Source organism: Spermophilus citellus (assembly GCF_964194105.1).
Source record: "Spermophilus citellus genome assembly, chromosome: 3".
Lineage (NCBI taxonomy): Eukaryota > Metazoa > Chordata > Mammalia > Rodentia > Sciuridae > Spermophilus > Spermophilus citellus.
The window spans coordinates 139,795,038-139,807,368 of record NC_138184.1 but is presented as its reverse complement, the minus strand read 5'-3'; the positions used below and the strand labels follow the sequence as shown (position 1 = coordinate 139,807,368).

The window sequence follows — 12,331 nt, the reverse complement described above, 5'->3', positions numbered from 1 at the left end:
AGGTGGGCTTATGCAACCAGAGGCTGGATAGTCCACAATGGCCATCTGCAGGCTGGAGAGCTGGAAGAACCAGTAGCTGCACAGTCCAAGAGGCTACAGCCTTAGAAAAAGGGGGATCAACAGTGCTACCCTAGTCTGAGACCTAAGCCTTCTAGAGAATCACTGTCAGAGTCGAATATCCTCAGATGATGGTAGCAGCCATTGAAGAAGAATCTTGCTTGAATTCTGCTTCTGTTTCCTTGTTCTTCCAACTTTTATTCCATCCAAGCCATCAATGTTAAGAGTCTCCCTGAGAACTCCCCGGGCCTTTCAAACATGGTGGTGGGCAAATTGCCAGTGGGCGGCTAGAACTCCCCAGGCCTTTCAGATAAGGAGCCCCTAATGCAACATGGCGACGGGCAAGTTGCCAGTGGGCAGATAACAGTTGTTTTGAAAACCTTCTAATTGGCCCTCCCATCTTCCATACACATGGACAGTTCGTGCCCCCCCATGAATCTTATGCAGGGCGGATGTGTGTGCACAGTAGGTGATGACCTGACCTATGAACTTGAGATCCTACTTCCTCAGCTTCAGGAGTTGCTGGGAATACAGGCATGGGCTAAGACTTAAACATTCTGAAAGCTGCTACATTGAAGTAAAAAAAAGTACATGATATGAAGGACAAGACTGGAGGGTAGACAAGTAGGATTTCTAACAGAATAGTGGTTATTTATAATAGGAAGGAACTTCAGAGAGCAAAAACGCAGACACGGAGGAAGGAAGAGGAGAGCATATGAACATTTATAGGAAGTAGGTACAAGAACAACTTTGGGGAATTGGGTGATTCTCCAGTCTGCTCTTCAGGTAGCAATGATAATTTTAATGGTGTCTGTAGTTAGTACTGTGTGTTGTGTACAATGGGTAACTTCCCAAGTAGAAAACTGTATGTGAGGAGGGATTTTGAGTTCATGATGTCATCCTGATACAGATGGTCCCCACACTTCTAGGCCTGTATGGATAATAACCCCAGAGAAGAGCTGTCTCTTTACAGTAGTCTTAGTAGGAGTTCCAGAGATAGTTCCCCTTGGTATGGCTCTGTAACCCATCCCTGAATCAATTTACAGAATTAGGAAGATGGGAGGGAGAGCAAGGGAGGAAGATTACCTCTAAATAGGGAGGGAGGGAAAGGGAGGGAGAAGGGGAATAGCATGGATTGGGAAAGGAGACACTCATCATTATACAAAATACATGTATGAAGATGTGAATTTGGTGTCAACATACCTTATATATAATCAGAGATAAGATAAATTATGGTATAATGGCGTATTAAGAATTGTAATGCAAAAATAAACAAATAATAAAAAAAGAAAAAGAAAAAAAAAGAATTAGGAAGATGGTCTAGAACTTCCTAGCCATTTGTATGCCATTATTGAGGATGGTATGAGATGACCTCATACAACTTGGCTAGAGGATCTTCATCTTCTCACATGTAAAGGCCTGCTGGTACAAAAAAAAAAAAAAAAAAAAAAAGAAAGAAAAAAAATTCCTTACAGGTTCTCTGAAGTTAGAATACCTTATTTTTGGATACAGTTAGAGTAGAAAGTTATAGTACTATAAAGAAACTGACAAATAACTTGATGAAATTGTGTTTTGTCTGTTTTTGTTTTCCCACTACTGGGTATTGAACCCAGGGGCACTTTAATCACTGACCACTGAGCTACATTTCCAGCCCTTTTTATTTATTTATTTTTAATTAATTAATTTTAATTAGGTATATATGACAGCAAAATGCATTTTGATTCATTGTACACAATTGCAGCACACCTTTTCATTTCTCTAGTTGTACACGATGTAGCATTGCACCATATGTGCACTCATACATGTACCTAGCCTTTTTATTTTTTATTTTGAGACAGGGTCTCAATAAGTTGCTGAAGCTGGTCTGGAATTTGTAACCCTCCTGCCTCAGCCTCTTGAGCTGTTGGAATTTCATCCATGCACCAATGTGCCTGGTTGACAAGTAGTTTGATAGGTGTATACACAGTAAGGATTGCTGTGTCTTCTTGGCATTGTCCCCTTTATCATTAAATAACAACCCTTTTTATCCCTGACCACTTTCATTACTCTGAAGTCTGCTCTCTCTGAAAATAATATGGCTACACCCACTTTATTTATTGATTTATGGTACTGGGGATTAAACCCAGGGTGTTTAACCTCTGAGATACATTCCCAGCCCTTTTTATTTTTTTCTTTTTGGTACCAGGGGACTGAACCCAGGGGTACTTAAACACTGAGCCACATTCCCAGCCCCTTTTAATATTTTTATTTAGAGACAAGGTCTCACTGAATTGCTTAGGGCCTAAGTTGCTGAGGCTGGCTTTGAACTTGAGATCCTCCTGCCTCAGCCTCCGGAGCTGTTGGGATGACAGGAATGCACTGCTGTGCCCAGATATCCTCTTTTACTTTCTGAGATAGGGGCGATTTTTACTTATTAGAACAAAGTCAACTCTGTGCTATATAATTAAAATGTGAGGGCTATTATTATGAATGTTTTTTTGTTTTGTTTTGTTTTACTGGGGATTGAACCCAGGGCACTCTACCACTGAACTATATCCTCAGACTTTTTATTTTGAGACAGGATCTTGTTAACTTACCTAAGCTGTCCTCAAATTCGTGATCCTCCTGCTTCAGCCTCCTGTGCACCTGGGATTATAGGTATGCATTACCATACCCAACTATGAATGCATTATTATTTTTTAAAATATATTTTTAGGGCTGGGGTTATAGCTCAGTGGTAGAGCTTGCCTAGCATGAGTGAGGCCTTGAGTTTAATTTTCAGCACCACATATGAATAAATAAAATAAAGGTCCATCAACAACTAAAAAAAAAAAAAAAATATATATATATATATATATATATATATATATATATATATATATATATTTAGTTGTAGATGGACACTATACCTGTGTTTTATTTAATTTTATGTGGTACTGAGGATTGAATTCAGTGCCTCACACATTCTAGACAACTGTTCAACCATTGAGCTGTAATCCCAGCCCTGAATGCATTCTTTTTTTTTGGGGGGGGGGAGGTACCAGGGATTGAATTCAGGGGCATTTGGCCACTGAACCACATCCCCAGCCCTATTTTGTATTTTATTTTATTTATTTATTTTTTATATTTATTTATTTATTTTTTAGTTCTCAGCGGACACAACATCTTTGTTGGTATGTGGTGCTGAGGATCGAACCCAGGCCACATGCATGCCAGGTGAGCGCGCTACCGCTTGAGCCACATCCCCAGCCCCTATTTTGTATTTTATTTAGAGATAAGGACTTACTGAGTTGCTTAGCGCCTTGCTTTTGCTGAGGCTGGCTTCGAACTTTCGATCCTTCTGCCTTAGCCTCTTGAGCCGCTGGGATTATAGGCATGTGCCACTGTGCCAGGCCCTTGCATGCATTCTTAATAATCTAATTTTGAATAAAATTTTAACATTTCTTTACCTTGGCTTCTTCCCTTGTAAAACCAGCTGAACATGGCGTCAGTGTGTAGTTCAATGGGCAATAGTTAAATGCAAACTAACTTGTGAAAAGATATTAGATGTAGAGGTTAAAAAGGGGTCTACAGGCTCCACTGATCAAGTCATTGTCCAAATATGAGGTTGGGGAGTGGCTGGGTTGGCCTTTTCTGCCCATTCCCTCCTCCCCCTCAGCGCTGCTCTGGGACCTCATCTGCCCTGACGAGATACTCTCCAATATTTACAAGATCTGGGAGATCTCAGACAGGCTCTGCCTGGAGATGGAGGGCAAGATGGTCAATAAAAGAAAGGGTAACATTGATGACTTGCTTATTTGGCCTCTTCCGAAGGACCCAAGGGTGAAGGTACCAAAAGCACAGTAATCACTGGTGTTGATATTGTCATGAACCACCACTTGCAGGAAACCAGCTTCACAAAAGAAGCATACAAGAAGTACATCAAAGATTACATGAAGTCAATTAAAGGCAAACTTGAAGAACAGAGACCAGAGAGAGTAAAACTTTTTATGATAGGGGCTGCAGAACAAATCAAGTACATTTATGTCAAAAACTAATTTCAAAAACTACCAATTCTTCATTGGTGAAAACATGAATCCAGATGGCCTGGTCTCTCTCCTGGACTCATCCTCTCATCCTGTGAGGATGGTGTGACCCCATATATGATTTTCTTTAAGGATGGTTTAGAAATGGAAAAATGTGGGGCTGTGATTGTGGCTCAGTGGTAGATCACTTGCCTAGAATCTGTGAGGCACTGGATTCAATCCTCCACACTACATAAAAATAAATAAAGGTATTCTGTCCGTTTACAACTAAAAAATTAAAAAAAAAAGAAAGAAAAGAAATGGAAAAAGGTTAACAAATATGGCAGTTGCTTTGGATCTATCATCTGTCATCATAACTAACTGCTGCTTGTCATCCACACAACACCAAGACTTAAGAAATCATCTTGGGCACATTTGTTTTGACGGGGATTTATTTGGAGTGGAGGCATTGTTTTTTTAAGAATGTCATGTAGGTTTGCCTAAAACTAAAGTGCATTTCAACTCATTTGAGAGAAGTTCTCTTAGTTTAATACATGTTTAAACTAAATCCAACCTGTAATGTTCCTGGAGAAAGTTAGAGCCTGATTGTAGGCCACCATTAGAAAGCTGACTGTCTTCAGATAACTCCTGCAGTGAGAACTACTTCTGCAACTGGAATATAAAAAACAAGAGTATAAAAAACAAGTTTTAATTCTAACTTATAATAAAGGGAAAAAAGCAGTGCCAACATTTCAAGTATGGAACCTTGTACATTTCATCACCTACAACAGAAATAGTTCACTCTGGAAGAGATTATCAAAAGAATAAAAAGAGACTAACTCAGTTGTGTGTGTGTGGGGGGGAGTCATTGTCCATTCTTTGTTGAATCTTAGGAAAATCTAGGAAGGAACTGGTAAGCAGTAGTTAACAATGACCTGGAAGTAATTCTGTTTTAACAGTAGATGCTCATTCTGGTGCTTTCTGGGTGAATATTGGTACTGGCTACAAGAGTTATAAAAGAAGTAACATATTCTAACTATGGCTTGGTGATAGAGCACTAGCCTAGCATATGCGAGGCCCTGGGTTCAATCCTTAGCACCACATAAAAATAAACAAATAAAATAAAGGTATTATATCCAACTACAACTGAAAAATGAATTTTAAAAAAAGGAATAGAAGTTTGTATTTTCCATATTTATTGGAGCTGCCATTCTAGTGCCACAATCTCTATTGTCTACACTTAACCTGAAGCCTATATTCCCTAAGTTTTATCATACAACACAATTTTGGCTTTATAATGGATTTGGAAAAAGAAAGCAAACAGGAACACTGGGGGCAGTGGTGCACACCTGTTATCCCAGTGGTAAGTACGCTGAGACCAGAGGATTGGGAGTTCAAAGCCAGCCTCAGCGACAGCAAGGCACTAAGCAATTCAGTGAGATCCTGTCTCTAAATAAAATAAAAAATAAGGCTGGGATGTGGCTCAGTGGTCGAGTGCTCCTGAGTTCAATCCCTGGTATCTAAAAGAAAGAAAGCAAACAAAGAAACTCAAACTGGTCCTGAGCAGGCTAGAAACACGTGCACCAATCAATACACCCATGTACAAGCCATCCGCCATGACAAAGGCAATAAGACCAGTATCCCTTCTGCTGTTGACACAGATACCAAAAACATTCTTGGAAAAAGCAATGGTGCTTTATCATCTGTGGCTCCAGAGAGGTAGCTACATGGTGTGAGACCTTCTGATAACACTCTGAATGCAAACACACCTCTCAGAAGCTCTGATGCCTCAAGAAAAAGAAAGAGTAGAAAGGGGCAGTGGATCTCCCGCAGTCACATTCTGAAGGGCTTTTAAAGAAAGCATCTGTTTGTATGACCTGCCTGGCCTATGATGAAAGTACACCAGAGAAAGTGGCCCAGTCCAATGTCATTTCCCAGCATTCTTATGAGAGTCAGGGTGTGTTCTGCCACCTTTCTGAGGGTGGGGACATCACAAATACAGATGAGCAAAGAAGTGTAAGGCTATGGGAACAGCACTTGGGAATTGAAGAAGAGGAAGTTGAAGAAGTCAGGTACTGGTGTGGAGATGACCTTAGGTCAAAAAAAGAATGGATGTGGGACTGCTCCCCAAATCCTGCCAACTACCAATAAAGTCAGAGATGAGCTTCAGTTGGCTAAAGCCAAATAATGTAAAGAGGAAAGGGTGTAAGCCTATAGCAGTAAGCCAGCTCCAGCAGGAGAGGCAACTTTGGTCCAGCATGGAGGCGGAAGACCTGAGCTTGCAGGTGAGTGCCCAGAAGAACCTCAGTGAAGAGAACCATTTCCCCCCGCCCACCCAGAAGTGCAAGAAAGTTGATGCAGTGATCCAACTGGATGTTAGGGTGACCAAGAAGCAATATCTCACAGGACAAGTGCTCATCCTGATCTGGAGTCTGAAGTAGATGAGGAGGCTGAAATAAACAAGGAAGCTTATGAAAACAAAGAGCCACATGAACATGACTCCGATGTTGAAGTACAAGATATATTTGAACTGCCATACTAGGAGAGATGTATCACTGTGGCCCTTCTCTGAGATCTGATCATTCAGATCTTTACATCTTCAAGAGGATTAACACTAAAACTGATGGAGGGATCCGATGTGATATGAGCTGAACCAAGGAACTGCATCTAATAGGACCTGAGCTTCCTGGTTGTGATTTGGAGCCTGATGTAGACGTGGAGATATTTAACTAGGAGGATGACATCAAAGTGCATGATAAGCTCAATGTCTTTGTGGGGAAATGAGATTCCTTATGCCTGTCCTGCCGTTACATTTTCCACTTTCTGACCTCAAGATAGCTGATGCCCAAGTCAATGAAGCAATCCAGTGTGATCTGAGCTGCACTGAGAAAGAAGATCTAATAGGGCATGTGCCTCCTGGTCCTGATATGGGGCTCAATGTAGTCAGAGAATGATGTAGACAAACAAGAAATAATCATGAATGACATTACCTTACCAAAGCAGAGTTTGCAATGTTTTCTATTGCTCTATGAAAAATTACTAAAAAGGCTTCACACAACCATTTATTATCAGCAACTCCATGTCAGATGGGACAGGCTCAGCTGCATTCTCTGCTTAGCTCTGCAGTGAACCAAAACCAAATTGCCAGTGGTATTGGGCTCTTACCTGAGGCTCTGGGGAACAATATGCATCCATGTCACTGAGGAAGCAGAATTCAGTTCTTGTTGCTTTCAGCTGAAGGCATTTCCTTGCTCAGGACCTGCTATTAGGGTCTGCAACAGTCTCATCTTGTGGCCCTTTGTCTTTATCTTTAAAAGCCAGTGATGGCACATGACATCTTTCATAGGCTTGGAATCTCTTCTCTTGGTTACCAGCTAGAGAAAATTCTGGAGTTTTAAAGGGCTCTTTTGGTTTAATTAAGAACACTCAAATGACCTCATTCTCCCTGTTTCAAATGACCTCATTCTCCCTGAACTGTAACAACCTAATCATAAGAGTGAAATCCATTTTTTTTTAATACTGCTGAAGATGAAGGGGAACCCTCATGGGGTCATCTTAAAATTCTGCATACCACAATGATGACAAAGTCATCGTGGCTAAGGTTTGTCTGAGGGCTGATAATGCCTCCTGGAGAGGAATGGAAAATGTAGTTCCTAGAGATGTGAGCAGCAAGATTTGAATAGGCAACTAGCAAACTTTGTTGGTCTGCTTTATGGGCTCAGTTTTCAGTTGAGTTGGAGGTAATTAACTGATAGGGGTAATAATATGTTTGGTATTATTAGTAGTATTTTTTTTTGTGTGTGTGTGTGTGTGGTGCTACAGATTGAACCCAGAGTTCAATCATACCATACATATTAGTCAAGTATACCACTACTGAACTTCATGTCCAGTCCTGTGTGATTTTTACCTGGTGATTTGGAATAGGAGCTAAGGAAGGATGAAGGCATGGCTGACTCGGTTAGCCTTCTAGTTTTCAGACATAACATCCCACAGGCTGGGAGTGTAGCTCAGTGACAGAGTATTTGACTAGCACACCCAAGGACCTAGGTTCAATTCCCAGCAAGGTAAACAAACAAGCAGGTCCTCAATATTCCAGTCTGGACTCTTGTGATTTAAGGGAGTATTCCAAGACCAAGACTGGAAGTATTCCAAGGCTCTGGGCTTGGACTCTCTGCTTTCTGCAGAGGGGATAATCCAGTTCCTAGGAAAAGAGGCAGGAAAAGGAAGTGTGAGTTTCTAGGACCCCCGCTGAGGGCTGAAAGCAGCAGTATGTGCTTGATGTAGACTGACACACTTGTCTTTCAGCAGGCTGCACTTTGACTCAGTGAAGAACTGAATTCTTCTTTTAGTTTCAGGTGCCACCTGACCTCTGCTGTTAACCAGTTTTAAGTTACAAGAGCACAGCTGCTCAGACAATAGGAGGAGGAAGCAAGTGAGGGGTGTATGCCAGGGTGTGGCATCCCTACATTCTTAAATCTTTTCTGAGTCAAAAACCTGAAAATCTCAGTGGCACAAGGTCCAGACAAATTAAAAACAAGTCAATCAAGGACAATGGAACACACCTATAATCCCAGCTCTCAGGAGGCTGAGACAGGATCCCAAGTTCAAGGACAGCCTCAGGAACTTAGTGGGACCCTATCTCAAAAAATTAAAAAGACTGAGGTAGCTCAGTGGTTGAGCATCTGTGAGTACACTAGTATCTCAGTATCTCTCCACCCCCCCCACAAAGTAACACAAGAGTTTTCATTGTTGTTACACGAACCACTCCCCTCAAATCAACAGATCATGTAAGATGACTATAAGCATTACATTTTATATAGCAGCGAGGCCATATTTGCTCGGTATTAAGATAATCACTTTCAGGGAGAGAGGTTGTGGCTCAGTGGTAGAGCGCTCGACTAGCACATGCGAGGCCCTGGGTTCGATCCTCAGCACCACATTAAAAAAATAAATAAATAAAATAAAGGTGTAAAAAAAAAGATAGTTACTTTCATACTGTTAAGTTTAAAAAGTAACAGTACACAGATGTATTTATGCAAGAAAAAAGTCATATTTGTGATATATACTTCTTGTGGGGAGCCATTCTGACACGTGATTGGGTGACTCCCGTTAAGGGCCTGAGGCACTCTGGCTGTGTCGGAGTTATCCCGACCCTTTCCTGATGAGAGAGCCCATCCGTGTGGGGGTGTGCGTAACCACTGACCCTGGAGACCCAATCACTGACCCTGACCTTGGAGTACAGCCCCCCCTCAACCTTCATTGGATGGAATTCTCCCCTGAATCTCTTGTTTCCCCCAAATAAAAGGCTGATCCCCGGCGTGTTCGCTCTCTCTCTCTCCTGCTAGCCCAGAGTAATCCTCGCTGCCCTGCTGAGCGGCTGGAGGCAGGGAAACAGGGAGACCGAGCCGTCTCGGACCTAGCATTAAAATAAGGTACTGTCTGTGTGTTTTATTTTGATCTCTTCTAACTAACTGAATGCCAGAACCTCATTAATGAAACCACTGCGCAGGCCGCGTGGTAGAATTGGCGCCCAACGTGGGGCATTCTGAATTAGTTAGATTGAGTGGGAGCGCGCGCTAAAAAGATAAGGAAATAGAAATAAAGAAATAAAGAGGAAATAAGGAAGATAAAGAAATAAGAGAAAGGAAGAAGTGACATTTGGGTCACAAAAGTAATAAAGAGAATAAGGAAAATAAGAAATAAGATAAGAGAAAGGAAAAAAGTGACATTTGAGTCACAAAAGTACCAGGAAATATTGAAGGAAAGAGACGTTAATTTACTTAAAATGGGAAATTCTACTTCTTCGGATAAGGAAATGTATCTAACTATTTTAGACAGTATAATTAATCAGAAAGGAAAACAGATAAAGAAAACTCAGTTATTACAATTCTTAAAGATTGTAGGTGAATATTGTCCTTGGTTTTGTGACCAAGAGTCTCCAAATTTACTTACTTGGGAGAAATTAGGAAGAAAGTTACAGAGAGTTTGTCTTTCTACTGAAATACCTGGAGGCATAGAGAATATACAGAAAACTTGGACGGCCCTAAAAATTTGTCTCTTTGAATACATGGACCAGAGTCCGTGGCCACCAGAAGAGCTTCTGAGAGGTATTCAAAGAGCCATTAGGTCTATTCAAATGGAAAATCAGCCTGAGGCTAAGTTAATTTCCTTTCCTTTGAGCCGTTTTAAAACAAAAGCGCTAGGAGCTAAAACAAAGGTTAAAAATGTGCAAGCTAGCCCGCAGACAGATTATACAGAACAGCATGATAAAGAAGAAGCATCTCTAATCTTGGAGAGCCCTCCAGAAGTGGTAACCAATCTTCCTGGAGAGGAAAATACAAAGGAAACTCCTAGCGGGGCTCAGGTTTCTTCTCAGCCACGTGAGTTAGAAACCCAAATTCCAAATGGCGATAGTACAGAGTCTGATAACAGCTCGCAGTCTGAGGAAGAAGAATTAGACATAGAAACTCAGGACTTAGAGAGAAATTTTAATAGATTGCATTTAGCACCACCTGCCCAAGCCTTTAAAATTCAGCCGATACCTGCTAGAAGAACCAAATTTAACAGGTGTGCTGAATTAAAGATAACTTTTCTTACCCCAGTTCAGCAAGGTATTAAGAAGGCTCAAGAAATGGGGGAGGATACTACTGGTTTTCACCTCTTTCCAGTTTTTGAGCAAACTGATGAGCAAAATCAGAGAGTTAGAATTCATGCTGTAATTCCATTTAAAACTATCAAGGAATTAAAAAATGCATGTGAAACGTACGGCCCAAATTCGCCTTTTGTTCAGAGTCTGATAGAAAATATCTGCTCACAACCCCTTCCTCCTAGTGACTGGGTTTTTTTAGCCAGATCTTGTCTGAGCGGGGGAAATTACTTACTTTGGAAAACTTACTGGACTGATTTTTGTAATGAACAGGCAGAAAGAAACAGAAGACAAGGCATAGAAACGCCAGTAACGATGTTTTTAGGGACTGAAGATTTTGCTGATTTAGAAAGACAGTTAAATTATGATTTTGTAGTGTACAATCAAATAACTGATTGTACAAAACGTGCCTGGAGGCAAATTGTCCCCAAGGACCAGTCCAATTTAGTTCTTACCAAAATCAGACAAGGTGCCAGTGAGACTTATTCAGATTTCGTAGCCCGACTATATCAGGCTGCAAACAGGTCCATCGGAGACCCAGGAGCTAGCGAATTTATTGTTAGACAATTGGCTTTTGAGAACGCAAACAAAATTTGCCAAGATGTTCTCCGCCCCCATCGTAAGAAAGGAACAATTTCTGAGTACATTCGCTTGTGTTCTGACTTAGATTCCACTCAGTTGCAAACGGTAGCCTTAGCAACAGTATTAAAGGAAACTTTGGGGCCACAAAATTCAGTTCAGAAGTCCCGCAGCAAGTGTTACGTTTGCGGAAAACCCGGTCATTTCGCCTACGAATGTCGCCAACACAAATTTAGGTTTAGGGCTCCATCTACTGGCGATAATAGATATTGCAAGACTCGGCGCCACGTGGTTGATTCGGGTGGCGCGGATGAGCCCGCCTTCTCGCCACAAGTATTTCCTCCTAGCGAGGGGACAAAAAACTTCCGTTCGGCCCCTCCCCGGGCCCAGAAACAATATGGGGAGACGTCGCACAGTGTGACGTCACTAGCGGCGCCGACCAGGACAGTCCGCGATTTTTACCGGAGCAGAGACATAGATCACAGACAGTTTTCTTAGGACCTTCAGAGACAGTTGAATTAGATCCTAAAACGGGACCAACACAAATCCCTACTGGGATTTTCGGGCCGCTTCCTGAAAATACTGTAGGTTTAATTTTGGGGCGTAATAATTTAAAGGGAGCTATTGAAGTAATACCTGGTGTGATAGATTCAGAATTTAAAGGACAATTATATGTTACTGTAAGATCCAATTATGCCCTAAGACTCACCCCAAAGGATATTTTTACTCAATTAATATTATTGCCTTGTGTCTCAGAAAGGCACCTGCCAGCAGATTCAGTTTCTAAACCGCCGGACAGAGTATATTGGTCCCAGTTAGTGCGACAAGAACGCCCTTTATTAAAACTTAGAATCAATAATAAAAATTTCCTAGGAATAATTGACACAGGGGCTGATAGTTCAATATTGTCCAGCCGATTTTGGCCCAGGACATGGCCTCTACATACAGCCTCAGCTAATCTAGAAGGAATAGGAAAAATTTCACAGCCTGCTCAAAGTGCCAACTATCTCCGTTGGGAAGATTCTGATGGAAACAGTGAAATATTTAAGCCTTATGTGTTAGAGTC

General features: G+C 41.4%; 1 protein-coding gene and 1 pseudogene across 2 annotated transcripts in view; one reads left to right on the top strand and one right to left on the bottom strand.

The window, feature by feature from the left end:
• Positions 1-2,931: 2,931 nt before the first annotated feature.
• Positions 2,932-6,476, top strand: LOC308645632 (translationally-controlled tumor protein-like; annotated as a pseudogene). Its single transcript has one exon. The product of its transcript is annotated as a translationally-controlled tumor protein-like (transcript).
• LOC308645630 (retinitis pigmentosa 9 protein-like) overlaps positions 4,120-12,331 on the bottom strand; it is a 45,402-nt gene continuing 37,190 nt past the window's right edge. Inside the window, exons 7-8 of the transcript XR_014021248.1 lie at positions 7,206-7,414; positions 4,120-4,328 (exon numbers count right to left, since the gene is read on the bottom strand). The gene's annotated coding sequence lies outside the window, so the exon portion shown is untranslated. The remainder of the gene's footprint in view (positions 4,329-7,205; positions 7,415-12,331) is intronic.